This window comes from Cydia pomonella, unplaced genomic scaffold (assembly GCF_033807575.1).
Source record: "Cydia pomonella isolate Wapato2018A unplaced genomic scaffold, ilCydPomo1 PGA_scaffold_66, whole genome shotgun sequence".
Taxonomy (NCBI): Eukaryota; Metazoa; Arthropoda; class Insecta; order Lepidoptera; family Tortricidae; genus Cydia; species Cydia pomonella.
Genome location: NW_026907899.1, coordinates 121307 through 138894, shown reverse-complemented (window position 1 = coordinate 138894; position 17588 = coordinate 121307).

The following is a 17588-nucleotide window of genomic DNA, read 5'->3' as shown; positions in this document are numbered from 1 at the left end:
TGTTACTAACCATTCGGCGAACGCCGGCATGTCCGCTGGTTGGTAGTAAATGATAGTCGTTAATGATAACTCGTCTCTCGTCTTTGTCATCTATTCGGATTATATTTCCTAGGATTTTTATTCGCGGTCCGGACCAGTCTTTCATCGTTTTTATTTCATTTAACAATGTTTTTATAAATAACGCGTTTTTATCATTTTTTATCATACATAACTCGTCTATATTTATATTTCTACAGAAATCACTCAACATATTCACAAATACGGCTCGCGTGAAATGAGACATATAGTTAAGGTTTATGTAGAGATGTTTTTTATCCCTTGCGTACGCGAAACAATCTTTTTCTCTAGTTATTAACTTATTTTTTCTTAATTTTCTTAACTCGTGTTCTGATTCAAACAACATTTCTATTGAGTCATTAGGTTTTCTTAATATTTCCGCAATTCTCGGCTGATCAGACCTTGAATTCTCGGGTATACTAAGATCTCCTACACTCTCGTCACACAACTCCTCCTCTTGCCTCAACTTTTTACTCTGTTTCCTTGTCATAACTGTAACTTGTTCGCTCATACTTTTTAATTCGTCGGACGAAATTGAAATTCTACTTAACGCGTCTGCCACTACGTTCGAACTTCCTTTTATATATACTATTTTATAGTCATATTCCTCTAATTGCAATCTAAATTTAATTAATCTACTTGACGGATCCTTCATGCTGAATAGGTATAAGAGTGGTCTGTGGTCCGTCATTATTGTGAACTGTTTTCCAAATAAATAAGGTCTAAAATAGCGTACACTCCAGACGATTGCTAAAAGCTCCTTTTGAATGACAGGGTAATTTAACTCGGCTTTATTCAAGGGTCTACTAGCATAAGCTATAGGTCTCTGATCTTTGTTACATAGTACCGAACCGATTGACCTTGAGGATGCATCTGTTTTCAAAAAGTACTCATTTTCTGATGTAAAATCTGGGTATTGTAAGATTGGGGGAGTAATAAGTTTCTCTTTTAATTTATTAAACGAATTTTGGCATTCCTCTGTCCATTGAAATGGTATATTTTTCCTATAGTAGTTGCAAAAGGCTACGAATCTCCTAACTTCATCACTGTTTGTTGGTGTTGGGTAATTCTCTAAAACTTTAGTTTTTTGCGGATCTGGTAACACGCCTTCCGCTGATACTACATGCCCTAAATAAAGTAGTTGTTTTTTCAGAAAATCACATTTTTGGGGGTTTACTCTCAAGTTGACCTTACGTAATCTTTCTAATACGTCGATTAAGTTTCTATTGTGTTGGTCCATGTTTCTGCCGAAAACAACTAGATCGTCCATGTAAATAAAACACTTTTCGTACGAAAGTCCTGACATTGCTATTGACATTACCCGGGAAAATGCACTGGCACTGATTTTGAGGCCGATTGGGAGCCTTTTCATACGGAATTGACCTTGACCTGATGAAAACGAAGTTATATTCCTACTGTCTTCGTCCAATGCTGTTTGATAATAAGACTGCTGTAAATCAAGATGGCTAAAATATATTGCACCTGACAGAGAATCTAAAATATCGGTAATATTTGGCAGTGGAAATTTATCGTCCTGGATAACATTGTTTACTTTTCGGTAGTCGATGACTAAACGCCATTTCTTTGTATTGTTGTCAGACTTTTTCGGTACTAATAGTATCGGACTATTCCAATCGCTTTTAGATTCTTCAATTATATCGTCTTTAATCATTTGATCGACCTGCCTATTAACCTCCGATTTCATCGACGCTGGCAACCTATACGGTTTCGTATATATGGGTTTCGTGTCCGGTTTCACAGTGATACTTTGGGTCGATACATTCGTAGTTCCTAATTTATCCCCATCTAAATAAAAAACATCGGCGTATTTGGCACATATTGACTCTATAAGTTTTCTGTCTTCGTCATTTAAATGATTTAACTTTAAAGACGACAATAACCTTTTAACCCTTTCTACTCCGTTGTCGCATTTTTGAAAGTTGCAAATGTTATAATCACTCAAATTATCTAAAATAGGTTCAAAAATAGGTAATTTTATGTTTTCGTCACTTGTATTTAAAATTCGCACTGGTATTCTACTTTGCTTAACTCTACTTATACTTCCCGCCAAAAATACATTTTCGGCCAATTTTTCGGAGTTTATAACGTAATCCTTTCCTAAATCGAATGATTTTACTTTAATTAAATGTATAGACTCACTTCTCGCTGGCAAAGATAAACAAGTTTCGTTTTCATTACTTCTTTGTATTCGTAACACACACCTTTGATTTCCATAATGCAAAGTAAGCTCGTCCTTTGTTAAGTCTATGATCGCATTATAAGTTCGCATGAAGTCTAAACCAAGTACTCCGTCCGCATGACACGGCATATCCTGATCTTGCAAAACGTGAAACCTATGCCTAATCTGTATCGTATTTCCGTCATGTAAAGTCACGTCCGCCACTTGTTTACTAGTAATACTGCCACCTACTCCTGATATAATAGTACCCTTCTCATATATCTGCGATTCTGTGGGAACGTTACTTTGTTGTAAAATTGATATACTTGCGCCATTGTCAATCATAAGAATAAGATTTTTTCCACCTACAGTAAAATTTACATAGTCTAATCCGTCACATATAGTTAAAACTTTATGCTCGAAAAAACTGAACTCTGTCTGTCTCGTCACTTGTCGAACTATGAGGGGTCTGCGGCTCGTGTGTATATGTATACACGTTTCCGCGGTGTCCACGACTCCTGCGAGTACTGGGATGTCCCCTAAAATTCGTACGTTGTCCACGGCCCCTGTGAAAATTATTACTAGGTACAGTACCTCTATTAGTGGGATAGCGTGGTATCCATGGGCTGTGGTAGGCTCTGGCTCGATTGGGTTGGTAGCTGGTGGGCCCGCGCCCACGCCAGCCGTAGCGCTGTGGCTGCTGGAAACCTCTTCTGTAGCCGTAGTTCATGTTCATGACTACTGGCTCGGGCTGGGGTCGCGCCAGCTCCTCGTCTTGGGCAGCTCTGACAGCTTCTTTTAATTCTGTGTATTCTCGGGCTGCTAAAATGGTACTAAGACGGCGGTTCCTCAAACCGTCCGTGAATTTCTTTATAGCTAAGGACTCGTTGATTGGTCTAAGGACATCGCGCGCCTCGGGCTTCCCGTCGGCTTGCGCTATCGTTAGGCCAATGAACAACTCCTCGATCTTATCACCATATTGAGTAATAGACATATCGCGCTGTGTTATGTTATTTAATTGTTCAAGTAAAGAGACTGCGGATTTCTTCGGCAACAAATATTTTTGTAGATCAGTCACTAAATCGACAACAGTTTCATAACTCGATTTAAGTTTTAGTTGCGCAATTTTATTAATTCTTGTTTTAAGGACAAATGAAATTAGTAATTTTTTCTCGCAACTTTCGTTCAATATACTATCTAGCATTTCAATACCGGAGATCATTTTTTCCACGGTCTCCTCCTTGCCGTCCAAAATAGGTATTAAGCTGTTCGCTTCTTTTATTTCGAATTTTTTCTCCATTTTAATTGGTTTTTCGGTTACACACTCTAAAACTTTATACTGTAAAATTTTACTATAAGCTTTATCTATTTTTTCACATAATAATTCTAAAATATAACACTCCTCGGACTCAGACAGATCATCTAAATTAACAGAAGTGATTAAAGATTGATAGTCCTCATATATCAACTGTGCATTGTCAATTTTTTCCTGACCTTGTTTTAGTTGCCTTCTAGCCTCGCCTAATTTTCGTAGGTATATGCGTATATTTTCTAACTTATTATATATAGTCTGTAATTCTAAATTCATACCCTTAACATTTCCGACGCTTTTCACTCCCGACACTTTTCACTTCACACACACACTATACGTAGAACGCCGCGCTTTCATCCACCGCTTACGCGCCTTCCTCCTCGTCGTCCTTGGCCGGAACTGACTTCCTCATGGACAGCCTAGCTTGCAATCGTGCCCAAACTTCTCTCCTGACTTCTTTGTGTATGTATTTTTGCTGTGCCTTCTTGAAAAACTTGTACAGGACGCAGCAACCGATGAGGGCGAGTACGACGAAAAGAACGCTTATAAGGATGTTATTGACCTTTGTGTGATGCTCGCTCGTGCCCGTCGCATCATTCGATCCAACCGCATTCTGGGTGATCACAACCTCTTTCTCCTCCTGTTTGCTGTATCCTTGCCCCATCACGCCTGAGTTACTGTATTTTTTCTACACGAAAATTGTCCATAATCGTATGAATAGTCTGCAGTACTGTCGCTTACGCAGCCCATATTGTAATAATCACGCTAACACTGAGGCGGCGAAAACGCTGACACTAACATCGTGCGGCCCGGCGGAGCCCGCGCTCGAGGTCACGGTCGCCATGTGGCATGTATGGGGCTGAGAGGTGAAATCAAACACAAGTGCTTACTCGCGAGCGTCTGTATTGTAACTAACTCAATGTACATCGTCAACTTATGTATATCTATATCTTACACTACTACACACACCTCACACACATCCCGTCCCAGCTCAGTACTCACTATAGCGAGTGAGGCTTGCGGCGCCAGCGCCCACGTGCAGTGCGTGCGCGCCGCGCGCCCCTCCTCCCCTCCCGCCTGCCCCGCCGCCAGCCGCACCTGCGCGCCACACATCCCGTCCCAGCTCAGTACTCACTATAGCGAGTGAGGCTTGCGGCGCCAGCGGCCACGTGCAGTGCGTGCGCGCCGCGCGCCCCTCCTCCCCTCCCGCCTGCCCCGCCGCCAGCCGCACCTGCGCGCCACACATCCCGTCCCAGCTCAGTACTCACTATAGCGAGTGAGGCTTGCGGCGCCAGCGGCCACGTGCAGTGCGTGCGCGCCGCGCGCCCCTCCTCCCCTCCCGCCTGCCCCGCCGCCAGCCGCACCTGCGCGCCACACATCCCGTCCCAGCTCAGTACTCACTATAGCGAGTGAGGCTTGCGGCGCCAGCGGCCACGTGCAGTGCGTGCGCGCCGCGCGCCCCTCCTCCCCTCCCGCCTACCCCGCCGCCAGCCGCACCTGCGCGCCACACATCCCGTCCCAGCTCAGTACTCACTATAGCGAGTGAGGCTTGCGGCGCCAGCGGCCACGTGCAGTGCGTGCGCGCCGCGCGCCCCTCCTCCCCTCCCGCCTGCCCCGCCGCCAGCCGCACCTGCGCGCCACACATCCCGTCCCAGCTCAGTACTCACTATAGCGAGTGAGGCTTGCGGCGCCAGCGGCCACGTGCAGTGCGTGCGCGCCGCGCGCCCCTCCTCCCCTCCCGCCTGCCCCGCCGCCAGCCGCACCTGCGCGCCACACATCCCGTCCCAGCTCAGTACTCACTATAGCGAGTGAGGCTTGCGGCGCCAGCGGCCACGTGCAGTGCGTGCGCGCCGCGCGCCCCTCCTCCCCTCCCGCCTGCCCCGCCGCCAGCCGCACCTGCGCGCCACACATCCCGTCCCAGCTCAGTACTCACTATAGCGAGTGAGGCTTGCGGCGCCAGCGGCCACGTGCAGTGCGTGCGCGCCGCGCGCCCCTCCTCCCCTCCCGCCTGCCCCGCCGCCAGCCGCACCTGCGCGCCACACATCCCGTCCCAGCTCAGTACTCACTATAGCGAGTGAGGCTTGCGGCGCCAGCGGCCACGTGCAGTGCGTGCGCGCCGCGCGCCCCTCCTCCCCTCCCGCCTGCCCCGCCGCCAGCCGCACCTGCGCGCCACACATCCCGTCCCAGCTCAGTACTCACTATAGCGAGTGAGGCTTGCGGCGCCAGCGGCCACGTGCAGTGCGTGCGCGCCGCGCGCCCCTCCTCCCCTCCCGCCTGCCCCGCCGCCAGCCGCACCTGCGCGCCACACATCCCGTCCCAGCTCAGTACTCACTATAGCGAGTGAGGCTTGCGGCGCCAGCGGCCACGTGCAGTGCGTGCGCGCCGCGCGCCCCTCCTCCCCTCCCGCCTGCCCCGCCACCAGCCGCACCTGCGCGCCACACATCCCGTCCCAGCTCAGTACTCACTATAGCGAGTGAGGCTTGCGGCGCCAGCGGCCACGTGCAGTGCGTGCGCGCCGCGCGCCCCTCCTCCCCTCCCGCCTGCCCCGCCGCCAGCCGCACCTGCGCGCCACACATCCCGTCCCAGCTCAGTACTCACTATAGCGAGTGAGGCTTGCGGCGCCAGCGGCCACGTGCAGTGCGTGCGCGCCGCCCGCCCCTCCTCCCCTCCCGCGCGCGCCTGCTCCGCCGTCAGCCGCACCTGCTCCGCCGTCAGCCGCACCTGCGCGTCACACATCACTGTACAAGTGCACTGCATCAATATCTACAATGTGTTTGTACACCTATAGTGGAGCCGTTAACCACGTATAGTACGATAAATTTTATCGACAAATCATCCCCCATACCTGTTTTACTCAACCATTATTTTTTTTTTTTTAATTTAGAAAACAAACAGCCTTTTACAAATATATTTAAAATAAATGAACTAAAAATAGGATTAAAGTTTCCTACATTACTAAGAAAACTATTACATAGAAATGTAAATTACGCAATTATAAATTACCGGTTTAGTTGTGTACTACATGCAAGTAAGGTAAGAAAACATACAAAAGTATGAAAAATATGACTGGAACCAAATTGATTAATTTCTAGAAAACAAAATTTGCCGAACTTTGTTCTTGAACACGGACAAACTATGAACAAAAATATCTATATCGTTAAGAGATTCATTATACAAATAACAAGTGCGCCTAAAGAAAGAGTTTTTAGCATACTGTGCGCCACAGGAGGAAATAGAAAATGTGGGTTTAGAACGTGAGTGGAAACGAGAGATTTTGAAGGAAACGCTATCTAATAAAAGGTTCTATGTGATTTCTAATAATTTTAAATAAAAATAAAACATCTAGATATGCTCTTCTTTTCTCCAACGGAGGGAGACTATGTCTAGCTGCTGACGAAAAATAATCACAGTTATAGCGGCCGGTTCTGTAATCAAAATTGGAAGAAACGCCCGCTATCTTGGATTTCTGCACTTTTGCTTAGATTAAGATGAAAGTTGAAATCTGAAGATCCGAGAGGACTTTCAGTATGATTCCGAGGTCAAATTTGGTAAAAAATGCCCGCCATCTTGATCAAAGCTAAAATGTACAAATCCAAGCTGACGGGCATTTTTTTTTTTCATTTTTGACATCAGATTCTTTATAAAGTTCCTCTCGGATCCTCAGATATCGATTTTCATCTTGATTAGAGCAAAAACGGAGAAATTCAAGATGTCGGGCGTTTTTACCAGATTTGACCTCAGACTCATAATCAAGGGCCGCTCAGATCCTCAGATATCGATTTTCATCTTGGTCAGAGCAAAAATGGAGAAATTCAAGATGGGGGGCGCTTTTACCAAATATGACCTCAGAATCATAATGAAGGGCCGCTCGGATCCTCAGATATCAATTTTCATCTTGATCAGAGGGAAAATGCAGAAATCCAAGATGGCGAGCGTTTTTTTTTTCACGTTTGACCTAAAGTTCGTTTTAAGGTCCTCTCGGGCCCGCGGCTATATTAATTGGCTGTTTGCGTTTTTCTTGGTGGATGCATGTTTAAAAAAATATAAAACAATACAGTTGTTTACTCTATTATTGTGAATTATTGAATTTTAGTAAGGAAAACGTATTTTTATTACAACATGACTTTATTGACTGACGTTTTATATTTCATCAAAAAAAACCAAAGAGTACATTTGACATATAACTTCAAAGAGGCTGAACATACCGCCCACCAAAATACTTATTTTATACTACCTATCTATGCTTGACTGTAACAAAAAAATACATTAACATAAAAATGGCAACTGTTGTCACAAATCCTAATTTAATAAAATATTAAACGTAACACACATTACATGCACAATAACAGCATTTATAATATCATTATTTACTAATATCACTGTTCAATATTAGTCAGGAAGCACAAATAAAGTACCTAACTTAAGTGAAATATAATTCAATCAGCCTGTCAAACGAAAACAATAAATACCTTCCTGTGACATTGCAAAGTTAACCGCCCACCATGAACCTATAGCGCTCTATGTCATTTTACTTGGCAATAAAATTAATTTGGATAATGGTCTTTTAATGACATTATCACCCTTACACTGAAGAGTAACAACTCGGACTAAATTGTCCGCCCCGGGATGTAGCTCCTTAATTTTACCCAATAGCCATTTGGTTGGAGGCATGTCATCTTCTTTGACAATAACAATATCTCCAATACAGGGAGACTTCACAGTGTCGTGCCACTTATATCGTTGTTGTAAAGTGTTAAGATACTCCACTTTCCACCTACGCCAGAAATCTTGCATTCTATTTTGTATGAACTGCCATCTAGTAAGCAAATTCACATTTCTTTCTTCATAGTTTATCTCAGGAACGTTGATTAAGGGTTCGCCAATTAGAAAATGACCAGGTGTTAATGGACTTAACGTTGCTAATGTTTCGTCCATTTTACACAAAGGTCGAGAATTTAAGCACGCTTCAATTTGAGCCAATAATGTCGATATTTCTTCATATGTCATTTTTGTATTACTACTTACTCTATTGAGGTGTTTTTTCATTGATCGCACACCAGCGGCTGGTGACCAGCCTCCCACAAACCACCAAAATTTGGTGCTCTTGGTGGAATGAAGTGCCAGGTAGTTCCATCGTTAGCTAGTAGCTCTGCTATTTCACTCGCTATGTTTATTTTACCTTTGGAAAACATGTCCTTTAATTCTTTGGCCGCTCCTGTAAAATTTGTACCGTTATCGCTCCAAAGGTGAGCACAATGACCTCGCCTGGCAACAAACCTTCTAAATGCTGCAATAAATCCTTGTGCTGTAAGATCTGTAACCGCTTCTAAATGAATAGCTCTCGTGGACATACAAACGAATAGGCAGATGTATCCTTTCGTAGTCTTATAACCTCTGCCTTTGGAAGTCTTCAACTGTATAGGTCCAGCGTAGTCGACACCACTATTCAAGAAGGCGCGATGAGATGTAACCCTTGAAGCAGGAAGCTGGCCCATTAATTGTTGTTGTGTTCTTGCTTTGTCTATTATACAGATTTTGCAATTTCTTGTTACTTGTCTGACAGCTGATTTCAAACTTATTATCCAGTACTTGCTGCGAACGTATGTCATCATCTGTTGTATGTCACCATGTAATGTTTTTATGTGAGCTTCATTTACTAATAATCTTGTAATGTGTTGTTTGCAAGGAATAATGATAGGGTGCTTCTCATCTTCTGATATTTGTGCATTACTAAGCCGCCCTCCAACTCTTAATAAGTTATTTTCGTCTAAATAAGGTCCAAGACTAATCAAGGAGCTCTTGTTCTTTATTTTACCGTTTTCTTTCAGATCTTCTATTTCTTGGTCATAAACCAGGCATTGATAATATTGGATGCATCTGTTTTCGATGTTATTGAGTTCCGCTGCTGTTAAATACGTTTCTCTATTCGAGTTACCAGTATGATTTCGAAATCTAAAACACCATGCTAAGACTCTCTTCAATTTGGACATAGATGAGAATGTTTCCCAAACTGGATTATCATCTAATCTTACATGAAATATCTTCTTTATCTCAAGGTCAGTGTATGGTATTTTGGTTCTTTCAAAATCTATTTTTTCACATTTAAGCCATTTAGGTCCCGTCCACCATATATCACTGTCGGCCATGTCTCTTGAACTTACACCCCTTGAAGCGAGATCCGCTGGGTTGTCTGTTGACGGAACATGTCTCCATTTGTCGTGGTCGATGAGTTGGATGATGTCTGATACTCTATTACCGACAAACAACTGCCATCGACTTGGTTGAGACTGTAGCCAAGACAACACTACCATTGAATCCGTCCAAGCATATATATTGTCCATCGAAACCTGTAACAAATCTGACATTTCTCTTAGAAGTTTCGCTGTCAATACTGCAGCACATAACTCTAATCTCGGTATAGTCAATTGTTTCAAAGGTGCTACCTTTGTTTTTGCTGCAAGCATACTAATATGTACAGTATCATTTTCATCTATCACTCGAAGGTAGACTACACCTGCATATGCAACAGAAGATGCATCCGCAAAACCATGAAGTTGAATATTCTTGCTACGAGAAGTTATTTTGATCCAACGTGGTATCTGTATTGATTGAAGTTCGTTTAACTTTTCACGGTAATTTCGCCACTCCTCGACAACTTCAGGTGGCAGTTCATCATCCCAGCTTAGATTATATAGCCATAGTCGTTGAATCATCACCTTGGCTGTTATTATTACAGGAGCTAACCATCCGAATGGGTCGAAGAGACTTGCGACTTCTGATATTATCTGTCTTTTCGTTGTCGGGATTCTAGATTGTGGTAAGTTTACTGTAATTTTGAAAACATCTTTCTTTCTGTCCCACGTAAGTCCCAATATCTTTATAACCCTGTCTAATTTAATTTCAATTTTGTTTTCAGGTTCTTCACATGTTCTCCCTTGTTGGAGAAACTCGAGGAGCTCTTCAGAGTTACTTGACCATTTCTGCATTTCAAACCCGCCTGCCTTTAACAGACAGTTAATCTCTTGGCAAAGTTTCTTAATTTCAAACTTATCCTCATGTCCGGTCATCAAATCGTCCATGTAGAAACTGTTTTTTACTACCGATGCCGCACTTGGGTAAGTGTGTGCTTCATCCTCGGCCAATTGATTGAGTGTCCGAACAGCGAGATAAGGTGCAGCAGCAGTTCCAAATGTAACAGTAAGTAATTTGTAGCTCTCCATTTTTTCGGAAGGTGTATCTCTCCAAACGATCCGCTGTAAGTCTGTGTGTTTGTCCGTCATCCACACCTGTCGATACATCTTAACAATGTCTCCAATTACACATATTCTATGAGCTCTCCAGCGAATTACTAGACTTCGTAAGCCCGGCTGCAGTGTGGGCCCTATCATCATAGCGTTGTTTAATGAGACGCCATGAGAACCCTTTGCTGAAGCGTCAAAAACAACACGAACCTTCGTAGTGTCTCTAGTCTCCTTGATAACAGCATGATGTGGAAGGTACACTGCTGCATCATCGTCTTCCACTTCAGTTCTCTTCATGTGACCTAATTCCAGGTACTCATGTATGACTTTTGCGTATTCCTTCTTCAAATGATCATTTTTCTCAAACTTCCTTTCCAGCTGTTTGAATCTCAAGGTTGCTTGCTGTTTGGTCTCTCCGCATGACTTCACAGTATCCTCCACGCTTTCTTTCAACGGTAGGTGTACTATATATCTTCCAGTTTCATCTCTTTTTGTAGTTGTTTTGTAAATATCTTCGCATAATTCTTCTTCCTTTGACCATCCCTTCATGTTTGTATAACCTTCTGTTTCAACCTCCCAAAATTTCTTCAAAAGATTGTTGTCTTCCTCTACTTGGCGGAGAACATGAAAGCTCGCGTGTTTGTTAGGTCTGGAAGAAGTTGTATTAGTGTCACTGTCACCTGTCACAATCCAACCTAAGCGTGTATATTGTGCTACTAAATAGCCCGGTCCCTTCATTAGCCCAGATTCAAGAATTTTGCCATAGACCTCTGCACCGAGAAGAATATCAATTTACTCTATTATTGTGAATTATTGAATTTTAGTAAGGAAAACGTATTTTTATTACAACATGACTTTATTGACTGACGTTTTATATTTCATCAAAAAAAACCAAAGAGTACATTTGACATATAACTTCAAAGAGGCTGAACAACAGTAATAACTTCACGTCCGCTAAAACACGACAATATGGTTTGATTTTATTAATTTCAGTTTGACCATAACGAAGAACTTCCCGTACTATTTTTGCTACAATAAGGTGAACATTTCCGAGCATATTGGAGAAAATTCAATTACATGGAATGATAATTATTTAAAATTTAAATTAAAAACTTAATTGATGGATGCAAGAATGGTTGAAATATATTAAGAAAATTAGGTATGATTTATTCCTTTGAATTCAACCAAAATATTCCATGAACTTTAGTAATTGCTGTTTTCTTGTAGTTGTCATCTCGGGATGGATTTGCTCTAGAGATCATTTCTTGGCTGGTTTTCGCCCCGGACAGGCGTTTATAACATATAGAAGTGAAGCGAAATACATCATGCTCTCGTAGCATCAATCCAGATGTGGTTGGGAGGGATGTGAGAGATGTGAGATGTGTCCACCCTTGGGATTTCCAGCTGGTAAGAAGCTCAGAATATATAATGTCTCTTGAAGGTTCTTGAAGGATGCATACAGGCTTCTGGTAGCTAATGAAATCATTTTTTCTTTCAGCTGACTGGGTGCTGCAGTTGTTTATGATCTTGTTTTTGCAGTTCTAGATTAAGGAAGCCCTTCCATGTATACATTGACTGAATTCGATCTTCTGCTGGGGTGGAGCAGAAGTTCCCTACAAGCTGCGGCCTTAGTCCTTCTGCGGTGCTCCGTGGTGTTGGGTCAGTCGTAGGGATTGCAATCCGGTCCGGCGGATCCGGTCATCCGGCCGGATCCGGCACTTTTCAAGAGCTACCGGATCCGGTAAAAGTCACCGGATCCGGACCGGATCCGGTAAAATAAAAAAACGCCTAAATACACCACGCGCTGTGCGTTTCAGATGAGGAAAAGGCAACGAATACGAGGTATGAAGTTGAACAGAACAAAAAACAATCAAAAAGTTTAAATTTATTAAGATAAAAATATATTTATTATGACGATGACTGGGAACAGAAGAGGATTTCTTCTTCTTTCATGTTGGTGGCACGATATGACGATTACATAAATACTGTAATAGAAGGAAAAATGAAAGGATGGAGATGCCATGGAAGGCATTTGTAATTTATGCTAAAGAGAAGGTTAATGTCGTGTCATAATGTTGTGATAGGAGATTAAAAGTAAACAAATGAGCAGGATTAAGTCGGCGGTACTCAACCGACTACAGTTGGGCTCATCAATATGTGGGAATGAAGAATATATGATAATATTGATAATCTTTAGTTTTCTCCCGTATATGTATATATATGATAAAATATAGATTCATTTCTATTCAAATTTAAGAGAGAATCTTTTGTCTTTACAATTTCATCCAATCTTATGCAATTTCCTTCATCTCCTGGTACATGCTACTCTACGACTAGCCAATTCTTTATTTGATCTATGTAACTTTTCTTAGGGAGTCCCTTTCCGCAATGGTTTTCAATCCTACATTCTATTATTTTTCGCATGAGATCATCGTGTCGTGTGTTATTCCCTATAATTTGACCAATATACTTTTCCATAAATTAAAAAAAGTACAATTTTTTTAAGACCTAGAGTCTACTACTTTATCGGACAAAAAAATTTGAGCAAGATAATACTAGAGCGCATTTAATATCAAAATTGGTTAAAAGTAAAATATCTTCGTTAAAAGTAATAAATAATAGTAAGCGTAGGAGTTGAAAATAGAGTTCCGGTTACTCTTGTTTGCCGCAATATCTATTGTCGAGTAGCAGTACTGAGAGTTCCGCTACTCGATGCTAGATGTCGACTACGAAAATGATGTATGGAGTGAGCACTCTATGTACTTCTTATTTCTCTATGCTAGAATGGATGTCAACGTAGAGTTTGTGAGGAAAGAGAAGAGTCGTGGAATGTATGGGGCCCAATACATTCCACGACTCTTCTCTTTCCGAATAGACTCTACAAAGAATTCAATCAAAGAACAGTTACGAAAACTTGTCCTTTCAAGGAGCTCCAATTCCCACCCCACATCCCATCATCAGGCTTTGGAAACTAATCAAATTTATAATTGTAAACGAAAATTTGAGCACTTTTGTTTTGAATGGTTAAATATAATAAATTACCGATTTCAAATTTTGTTTTTAATGTTATATTGACATTGTAACACTTTTTACTACCATGTTCTATTTTATTGTTAAGAAGTTATTTATTAACTTCAAATTATAGATTTAGGAATACGTATTACGCAAAAAAGTAGAAAAATATGTCATTTAATTAACTTTTATATCCCTATACCAAACCGGATCCGGTCCGGCCGGATTGAAAACCAATCCGGTTTGCAATCCCTAGTCAGTCGCCTGCCGTTGCAATTAGTTCTGGCACAACGGGCTTGTCTAAAGGTTGGTGAACGATTTTCTTCAATCCTAGCATACATTTGAAGTACACATGACATAAATTACTGGGGGCACGGTAGTGCCTCCGCCAAGACGAGCACACGAGCAGAGCGAACCGTATTGGCCGAGCGAAGCGTAACCTACCTTTTCTCGAAGCGCTTCGTCGTTTTTTTGAACCCTCATAACTTGGGTTTGGATTACTTATACCAGATAAACAAAATTCTTGGGAGATTGTCAATAGTGGACTTATTAAGCATAAAAAAAATCTATTTCATAGCTATCATACTTTAGATTTTATTCATATACAAAAAACCCCGATTTCGTCACTGACTCACTCACTCACTGATAATCATCAAAACCCTTAAGGTACTTCCTGAAGTCCTAGGAAGCTGAAATTTGGTACGTAGGATAGTATTAGTACACAAACAAAAAAAAACAAAATCTTGAAGTTTTTGCCCCTAAGGGGGTGAAAAGGGGGGTGGAATTTTGTATGGAAAATCAATAACCGCTGAACCGATTTAGTTGGAATTTGGTATGTAGATAGTTTTTGTTATGGGGAAAGATATAGAATAGTTTTCAACTCCAAAATTACCCCATAAGGGTGAAAAGGGGGAGGAAAAGGTATTTAGGGGGAAAAAGGGGTTGAAGTTTGCATGGCGAATCGGTAAAAAAAGCAAATTGTACAAAAGATGCCTCCAGATTTCAGGTAAAATGTTGCCAAGACGAAACCATAAGGCTCACAGTGTCAAAAAGTTATCAGATCTCTCGTAAACCCAAGCTTCTAACTTTACAAGCCCTAACTTCACAAACCCTACACTTTAGTCAAAATATGTGGCTTGGCCGTTTCGTTACTACAAGAATTATTTTATAATAAAAAATAATTAGTGAATAAATTTTTCACCGTACGCCCATGTGACGGTAGCCAAACGGCTAAGCCATATATTTTAACTAAGGTGTAGAGTTTGTTATATAGGACTTGTATAGTTAGAAGCTTGACTCTACGAGAGATCTGATAACTTTTTGACAGTGCGAGCCTTATGGTTTCGTCTTGGCAATATTTTACATTAAAATGTTCTTGATGGGATATTAAATTCCGCTACCTAAAGATTGACTGGAAGAGATTGTTTTTAGCGATAAGACCGATTATACACGGTGCTCACGAGGAACCCGAAAGATTTTGACAGTGTATTAATGATCACATTTAGAGACTAAAATGTCATATAAACTTTTCTGGATTTCGTCTAGTTTCAGAGTTAATGCCAATGTAAAAAAAAAAATATCTTATCGTAACTTAGTGCAAAACGCCTTTTTGATCGCGATGATGCCATTATAGGGATCGTGCGCGTTGGAGGATCTGCCATCTTGCGGCCTGAATCGGAACAATAAACATGTACATATAAGTCCCGGATAGACGTGCGAGTAAGTTCGCGAACTTACAGCTCAACGACCTTTTTCGCTCGTGTGTCAGCCTAAGTACGCGTACTTTACAAGCGAAAAAGTCATCGAGCCATAAGTTTGCGAACTTACTCGCCCGTCTATCAGCCACTTTACACGTCACGTGTTTTCTTGTGCATAGTAGGTTCTGCCATCTTGTGGGCTACATCGGAACAGTAAACATCACATATACGCCTCGCGCCAAAAATCTGACGGCTCCTGTGCTGCCTCCTACAATTCATGCACGCTCCCTATGGGGCGTAATCTAAATATTCTTATTGATAGATATCAAAAAGTGACAAGTAACCTTTGCAAGAAGTAGTTTTCACAAAAAAAAACGTAAAAAAATATTTTCCAGTGCCAGTTTTACCATAACATTAACTTTTTATATACAAATACGTTCAAAATTTGGTAAAAAAAATTTTTTTTGCGAAATTTACTGAAACTCATATAACATTTTTTCCTTCTTTTGGCCTCAGTAGTACGTGCTTAAAATCTTTCGGGTTCCTCGTGTGCACCAGATATAGGACTGCTTGTAAATCATTAGGAACCATTTTCGGCACGACCCAGCTCTACCCACTAACACGGTTAGTATAAGGAGCTAAACGCTAGATTAATGATTTACTTGCAGGAAGATTTCCCTGTAAAACAGGGCGCTCTCCTGCATCCGTGCCTGTTCACACTCGCCCCACTGACCGTGAGCTCGTCGCGCGGCGCGGCCGGGCCCGCCGCCCCCGCCCCCCGCGCCCGCCGCCCCCGCGCCCGGCGCCTCCGGCAGGGCCGGCATGCGGGACGCTCGCCGTCTGCCGTTGCCGTCTTCGCCATCTGTGGATAAATATCTCATAAAAAATACAATAAACTCTAATATATTCTTTTCCGGCGGACCTAGCGCCGAGCACTATTCTTAGATCTTATTATTGAAGAATCCGAAAATACAAAGAAAGGAAGACTATGAAGGACAGGGAATAGAAACCGGGTAAATAAAATTGGGCACAAGTAACAGCGTCGAGCCGGTGTGTTCCACAGCCGGCACGTACCCGCGCCGCGGCGGTGGCGCGCCTGGTGCTCGCGCAGGTGCTCGCGGCGGCGGAAGGCGCGGCCGCAGGCGCACGCGTGGCGCCGCTCGCCGGTGTGCCGCCGCGCGTGCCGCAGCAGCTTGGAGGCCGTGCGGAACGCCCAGGGGCAGCCCGGGTGCTTGCATCTGCAACCAAAACAGACTTTACACACGTAGATAGGCGCTGAAAGATAGAGCGAGAAACCTTACATTTGTTTGTGAATTTTTTTCAAGTATAAATTCCAGAAGACTTTGAGCGAAACAAGTACCGTTTTCAGCGAAAGGAGCATCAGAAGATTCAGAGGGCTATCTAGAGGCACAACCACACCCAGCCGGGCCACAGACAGTGGTGCAGGGCGCCACCTACAGTCCTCACCTGTAGGGCCTGTCCCCGGTGTGTGCTCGGGCGTGTTCCCGGAGCCTGCAGGGCTGCCTGAAGGCGCGGCCACAGCCGAGCCACAGACAGTGGTGCAGGGCGCCACCTACAGTCCTCACCTGTAGGGCCTGTCCCCGGTGTGTGCTCGGGCGTGTTCCCGGAGCCTGCAGGGCTGCCTGAAGGCGCGGCCACAGCCGGGCCACAGACAGTGGTGCAGGGCGCCACCTACAGTCCTCACCTGTAGGGCCTGTCCCCGGTGTGTGCTCGGGCGTGTTCCCGGAGCCTGCAGGGCTGCCTGAAGGCGCGGCCACAGCCGGGCCACAGACAGTGGTGCAGGGCGCCACCTACAGTCCTCACCTGTAGGGCCTGTCCCCGGTGTGTGCTCGGGCGTGTTCCCGGAGCCTGCAGGGCTGCCTGAAGGCGCGGCCACAGCCGGGCCACAGACAGTGGTGCAGGGCGCCACCTACAGTCCTCACCTGTAGGGCCTGTCCCCGGTGTGTGCTCGGGCGTGTTCCCGGAGCCTGCAGGGCTGCCTGAAGGCGCGGCCACAGCCGGGCCACAGACAGTGGTGCAGGGCGCCACCTACAGTCCTCACCTGTAGGGCCTGTCCCCGGTGTGTGCTC